Consider the following 8,024-nt stretch of genomic DNA (forward strand, 5'->3'; position numbering starts at 1 on the left):
TAAATAATAAACCCTACATAACTTCACCAGACACAGACACAGACACTAATCGTTACTTGATTTTAATCCGTGCGATTAGTTAACCAGGCTAGACCTGAGTTCTCACAAGAAACACCGACAATAATAATAATAAGTGACATTTATTAGATTACTGGAAGTACAGAAGGAAATAAACATAAAATAAACATTCAAATAGATAATAAACTAAATAATTAAAATTAAATGAAAAATGAAATCAATGTTCCGTAATCTAACGGGGCGAAGTTCAGTTCTATGGTGAGACACCCTAGAACTGCTCTACCACTTAACCCCATCCTAAACTAAGAAAATAAAACAATTAGTGGAATGAACTTAAAAATATGTATATTGAAAGGGAGACAGAGATAAATAAATCCGTCGTGGTTCTAAATAAAGAAGAAGAAAAGGGGAAGAAAAATAATCATTTGTTTTGCTCGCGTAGAAGTAAATGAAAATAATTTCGTTTAAATGCGCCTTTTTCTTTTCTTTTTATATACGCGGAAATATTGTTATATACACTTGCTATGTTGTATGAAAAAGATCGCTTAAACATTTGCGTTTTATGTAGTGGAGGGGTAATTAATTTGTAATGTCGACTACTAGAACTGAATTTAATGTTTTCATACAGGTAGGTAGGCATCTTAGTAGATATGATTTTATGAAATAAGGATGCAGAATGTAATAATCTCCTTTTCGACATATTGAGCCAATCAATTTCTTTCAACTTGTGAGAGATGTGTTCATGCTTCCTTATTCCAAAAATCAGACGAAGGCATGAGTTCTGCATTTTCTGAATTTTATGTATTTCTGTGTTTTTCAAACAAGGACCATAGATTTGGTCACAGTAGTATAAACTGCGAAAGAACTAATGTTTCACACAGCATTGCCCTCACTTTACGATTAAGAAACTGTCGATGACCAAATATTAGTTTTAGGTTTATGTATGCTTTCCGGCAAGTTTCCGAGATGTGTCTTTCAAATCGCAAATCAGTGTCCAAGTACAATCCCAAGTTTTTAGCACACTCTTTTATTTTTATTATTGAGTTTTGAGTTTTAATCGATATGCAGTTCTTGACTAACTCTCTATCTTTTTTTGGACCGAACAACATAACAGAACACTTAGAAGTGTTAATTTTTAAACCGTGGAGTTCTGATATTTCTACAAGGTAGTCAATATCAGAGCTCATATTATCATTTGCTTGAGCAACATCAGATGCGTGGAAACTGTACAACAATTGTGTGTCATCTGCATATTGATATGCTGATAGATGTTTGAGCGCGAATTGAAATTTGGAAGTGTACAGTGAAAATAAGACCGGACAAAGAACTGAGCCTTGCGGTACCCCAGATGTAGTGAACAGTTGATGTGAAACATTTTTCTTTTTGACAACCTGCTGCCTACGGTTTGTAAGGTAACTACGTAATAAAGAGCAAGCTTTGTCGCCAAATCCGGTTCGGTGTAATACATCTACAAGAATGTTATGGTTTAAAGTGTCGAATGCCTTCGAATAATCTAACAATATTAATGCTGTCAATTTACCTTGATCGGTAGATTTGATGATATCATTTGTTATGCTAAGCAACGATGTAACACAACTATGCCCAGGTCTAAACCCCGACTGTGTCACAGGCAAAGCATTGAAGTTGGACACATGCGTATTTATTTGTTCAGTAAGAATTTTGACTTTTGACAAAACCGGTAAGATGCTTATGGGTCGCAAATCACTAAAGCTTTGGCAGAATGAGTGGACAACAAATAATGAGCATCTTAAGACTAATACCAACAGATCCAATACATTTTGATTTAATTTTCATAAGATGATGTAATACAATGCCTTCATCAATACCAAAAAATTCCAATTTATTATCAATTGAGCTGGTCGGTGTATTATTATAGAAATTTGAAAGTTTTTCCAGTTCAACTGTGCAACTTACTAGCATTACAAATTTTGGCAAAGGCGGCGTTTATTTTATTAACGTCATCTAGATGGCAAGGAATTTCGGAAGACTTTATGTTATTATAAACATGTAGTTCTTTTAGGCGTCCCCAGATTTCATTATCTGATTTAGAGATAAAATCGAGGTACGCCTTTTTTTCCCTATTAACCGCAGCATTTGTATAATTTCGCATAACCTTATAAAGGTATTCTCATGTAAAGGTTATCTCATGTTTTTCTCCGGTCGTGTCGTAGTTAAGAACTACTAATTAAAAGGACGTTTTATCGCCGATAAGACAACACAGGTGCGGATTACCTATTCAAAGACCGCGTATTATTTTGTTAAAGAAGAAGGAACGGTTGTGAGGAAAGAGAAAAGTTTTAAACAAGAGAACGGGACGTTATTCGTGGCTTCTTTGGTGGTGGACATTTGAAATATAACTTTTCGCCGTGCGTTTTGCGGTAATTGAGTGCTACGAGTATTAAAAGTCAGAAGTGAACGTTAAGTCGGTTGAAACGGAAGTGTGTTTTCCCGTTTATGAAAAAGTTTAACCGGAGTGTGATTATGAAGCGTTTGTCGCTTAAGAGGAGGTCTTCACATTAATTTAGTTAAAGGGAGTTTTGTGTACTATCAAAGGGCCAATTTTACATCACTAATTACATCGAACCCAGTGTTGTCTAAATCGAGGTTTGAGTACAATCAAAGAAGTGAAATTCCGTGGTATCATAATTTTGTGTCTGTTGGTGTGTCTATCGGTCAAGATGGACGTGCCTTAGAAAAATTATAATTATTTCGTTTAAAGGTTTGTCCAGTATCTGAATTTAATTGCGCTAGCTGTACAAGATGCTTATGAGTGGTTAAATGACCGTTTAGACAGATACATTTAAAGCCAAAGAAATGCCATCTTTCTCTAGAACTTATCGGACAACAGATACGGGTCGAAGAAAATTGACATTTTGACATTTGCCATAGATACAATCTTTATTTATATAGTATGAAAGCAATTTAAACAAAATCGCTACTTTTTTGCACTTTCTGTTCTTTGAGATTAACACTTAAAGCCTTGGACAATTTAAAATTTTATGAGATTCATTGCAATATTGGTATTTAGCTCGTATCGACACAAATGGCTTAAAATTAGTACTTTTATACTTGCCAGGCACCTTTTCTTTTTCTGTATCTTTTGTATTGTTTTCAATTTTTTCCAAAATATCAGCTCGAAATTTAAGGAAATCAACTACTTGATTGAAAGTGTTGGTATAGGTTTTGTAGATTCCCATTTACGTATAGTATTAGAATTACTGAGGACAATGTAATTTAAAAGTGTCCCAATACTTTATGGGTTCACCAGGAGCTTTCAATGCCCTAAGATTATGTATCCTAACTTTCGAAGATTTTCCGGAGATTTATTTACCACTTTGGTGTATTAATTTAATCGCTTTAGTATGACTGCAAATCGATAAGTTTGTGTTCCAGGCAACAGTAAAATTATCTGAAGAAACTGGTAACGAGTTGATAACCTTGGCAGCTGCACCGGAAATTGCTGTTTTTAAATAATGAAATTTTTGAATCTGACTAACAATTGAAATGAATCGTGAAAATCAAGAAGATTCAAAATGGTCACTAAATTTAGGGGTAATATGAAAAAAACCAATAAAAACTTCAAACTCTTTTCGAACTTGTTTCTTGTTCTAGAAGAATATAATCAGAACTACAGTCGATATCGTCTTGGATTATTTCAAATTCATTTATTGAACTTTGAAGGCGCATTTGTAGTTCTATACGATACCTGAATCCTCCGCTTTGATATTACCAAAAAAGTTTTGAAAGCCCCTCGGAAAATCTGTGAGTTTATTTTTGATAGTTTCACGCTTTTTAACAAACGTGTCAACTTTTGATATTTCTTAATAGAATCATAATTGCGTATTTGTAAGAGGTAAGCGATTACAGAAGAAGAAGAAGAAAGGTATTTGCAATGGCCCACCTGTCACGATATCTAAATATATCCAAGTAGTTCAGGCGTCAGAGATCGAAAATTGTGTGATTAATGAAATAATTACGAGTGAAGCTTTTTTTTTCGTCAATTTCATCTTTTTGCCAGTACAAATGACCCCATAAAAATTTCTTCCAAAATTGTGACCCCGAAATATGATTTATTTTTTTATATTAACCCAAAAAAACGGGTTTATTTTTTCTCAATATAAATCAGAAACTAGTACTTTTACAAATATCGTTATTAGAAATTGAAGATAACGAAATTCTCTACAATTTATGCATTCACTTTTTTTGTAGTTCCAGTACGTTCGTCTACAGCTCATGATGAACACCAAAATTATGTGAACTGAATATTGTGAATTGTTATTCCTTACATCCCTCAACTTAAAACAATCGCAAAATGGGCCTGTTGCAGTTCTTGAAGTATTTTTTTTCTTTTAGAGAATTCGGTATGCGTTGCCCCCTTTGAATATGACACCGGTTTGAGTTTAATATCGCTCTTTGCATTTAATAAATTTTGTATTAGTTTTAAAGGCGTTTCATTATTGTAGGTGAACTTTGAAATGCATGATCCAGGAGAGTCCTAATAAATGAGGAAACATGTCACTGTGGTTACTTCAATTTGTGCAGATGCCGGTGGTGTATGAGGAAAATCTAACTAGTACTTTGTAATTTTATATTAGAAGTTTTTAGAAATTTCCTATACGCAATCATGTATGTCTTGATCCGGAATCTAATTTATTTTCCCATGAGTTCGGTTAAAAAAAGCCGCCTGAGATAAATACTTCGATCCTGGGCAAATCCACGTACCACACTGTTAAAAGTTTTTCGGTGTAAAGTTGAAAATGCAAAGTGTATGTTGTTTTCGTGTATAATGCTACACGAAATCTGGTAAGATTTACACCTTCTTACTATGAGACGATTGGTAAAACGCAATTGTGTAGAATTTCTATAAGACTTACACCGTAACTTGTAAAAGTACTCAATGTGGTGTAATTTTTTTCGTCAGTGTAAAGAATACACGGATTCTTCGTTAGATTAACACCAGATTGTGCAAATAAACTCAATATTGTGCAATTGTTTCGACTTGAGTCAGTCACCATTATTACTTCAGTCGGTTGTTCACATCTCTTGTAGGATGCCATTGCAGTTGCACCTACATTCAGTATAGGTACCTTAGAAGCAGTTATCTGTATAAGACTTCAATTTTGAATTAATTTTATTGTGCTGGTGAAAGTAATATGAACGCAATTAAATTTAACTACAAAATCATTGTGAAGTGGTTAATGATCCCGGAGGACAGTACCTACGTATGATGTAGTTGCGGATAAAGGTAATGTTATACACCTATTTAGTTAATTGAAGGTTCATAAAATCTTGGTTTTTAAAAAATACTGTGCAGTTTAGTTGATGTTATGGTATTAGGGCTGGCCCTTAGGTATAGAATATAGAATTTTGTTTATATACTATACAGACATATAAGTTAGTTATATGTATTTCGGTTGTTTTATATTGTCTATGTATATGTACTAATATATATAATATATATAATATATATATACATCCCGCTATCATTATTGCGTCCGCACGTATTTGTACTTTATTGCGTCTCCTAGAACGGATAGGAATTCTTAAACTATTGCCGCGAATGTTGGTTTGGAATCGTATGTCGTGGCTAGAATCCTAACCAGATTTCAAAAATTCCCAGTATTTCGATATACGAATTTTCAGTCATATTGAATCATTCGTGCGTCCTTTCATATGCGCCATTGTCACACCCGTATATGCATTTCGCCGTATATTATTGCGTCCTGCAATGTTGCCAATGTTAATGCTCAGTCATTCCTCGTCTAATCACATATTCAAGAGGACGTTGATCCGGCAGGAATTAATTTAATTATATGAGTCCAATTGCTTTTCCTTGTAAAGGTGTGGGACTTGGTATACAATTTTGATTTTGGTTTTTGTCGACGTATGTCTCTATTGTAATTACTTGTATTGAATTTGTAAGGTAAAAGTAAATAATTATAAATAAATGAATGTTTCCTTATAAGTTATTGGTGACCGATTTCGCTTTTATTTAGCATATTGGGAACTTAGCGTCAATTAATAAAGGTCAAAAGATGCTAAATAAAAGCGAAATCGATCACGTATAAGAAAACATTCATCCATTACTATAATTACTTAGTTTTACCTTATCCACAAGTAAAACAATTTTTTTGAATAAAATCTTTTGAATTTTTACATTTTCGCAGATCAGCTCGAGGTTACGGAATAATGCAAAAAAAATAAAAGTGTACGCTTGTAGTAAAAATTTGTTTTTAAATGCTGGAAATAGTATAAGAGACGTCACGTATCAATTGAACCTCCCCAAGTTAATATTTACAGCCATTAAAGGGGGGTCAGCTGTTAACCATCAACCAAAAATATTCAAAAGTGAAATTTAATTTGTTGATAACCAAATACCACCTTTTAGGTTAAACCATTTTATTGAATAGAATTTTTTGAATTGTTACATTTTTGGACATCAGCTCTGGGTTACGGAATAATGCAAAAAAATTAAAGTGTACGCTTGTAATAAAAATTTGTTTTTAAATGGTGGGAATAGTATAAGAGACGTCACGTTTCAATTGAACCTCGCCAAGTTAATATTTACAGCCATTAAAGGGGGGTCAGCTGTTAACCATCAACCAAAAATATTCAAAAGTGAAATTTAATTTGTTGATAACCAAATACCACCTTTTAGGTTAAACCATTTTATTGAATAGAATTTTTTGAATTGTTACATTTTTGGACAACAGCTCTGGGTTACGGAATAATGCAAAAAAATTAAAGTGTACGCTTGTAGTAAAAATTTGTTTTTAAATGGTGGGAATAGTATAAGAGACGTCACGTTTCAATTGAACCTCGCCAAGTTAATATTTACAGCCATTAAAGGGGGGTCAGCTGTTAACCATCAACCAAAAATATTCAAGAGCGAAATTTAATTTGTTGATAACCAAATACCACCTTTTAGGTTAAACCATTTTATTGAATAGAATTTTTTGAATTGTTACATTTTTGGACAACAGCTCTGGGTTACGGAATAATGCAAAAAAATTAAAGTGTACGCTTGTAGTAAAAATTTGTTTTTAAATGGTGGGAATAGTATAAGAGACGTCACGTTTCAATTGAACCTCGCCAAGTTAATATTTACAGCCATTAAAGGGGGGTCAGCTGTTAACCATCAACCAAAAATATTCAAAAGTGAAATTTAATTTGTTGATAACCAAATACCACCTTTTAGGTTAAACCATTTTATTGAATAGAATTTTTTGAATTGTTACATTTTCGGAGATCAGCTCGGGTTACGGAATAATGCACAAAAATTAAAGTGTACGCTTGTAGTAAAAATTTGTTTTTAAATGGTGGGAATAGTATAAGAGACGTCACGTTTCAATTGAACCTCGCCAAGTTAATATTTACTGCCATTAAAGGGGGGTCAGCTGTTAACTATCGACCAAAAATATTCAAAAGCGAAATTTAATTTTTTGATAACCAAATACCACCTTTTATGTTAAACAATTTTATTGAGTAGAATTTTTGAATTGTTACATTTTTGGAGATCAGCTCCAATATAATTAAACGTATCTGGACGCAACAATGTACTTTCCGAATGGAGAGTATAATAATTATCCTCAGTTAAGATATAAAAAGATGATTATCTTATCGAAATGATGTCTATAAATAGCTTACAGTGTTGCCACATGTTGGACGCAATAATATACCAACTTTGTAAAACGTATACTTGAAAGCGTATACTAATTTACCGCCCCTAGCTGCAAAGTGCTGAACTAAAAATATACAACTTCGTACGAATTGCAACTATTATTGCGTCCACTAAAAATTCGTTATCTTTTAATATCTCGAAAACGGCAAGAGATGTCTCAAAACTGGTTTGTGCTATAGCAATCTGTTAAACCGGTGCATCCTTCGTTGATAGTATTTGAATGATAAAATGGCGGGAACATGGAAATACAGGCGATGCCTTTATTGCGTCCGATATTCGGACGCAATAGTTCCAAGGACGCAAT

The sequence above is a fragment of the Photinus pyralis genome, unplaced genomic scaffold (assembly GCF_008802855.1).
Source record: "Photinus pyralis isolate 1611_PpyrPB1 unplaced genomic scaffold, Ppyr1.3 Ppyr1.4_LG4, whole genome shotgun sequence".
NCBI lineage: Eukaryota > Metazoa > Arthropoda > Insecta > Coleoptera > Lampyridae > Photinus > Photinus pyralis.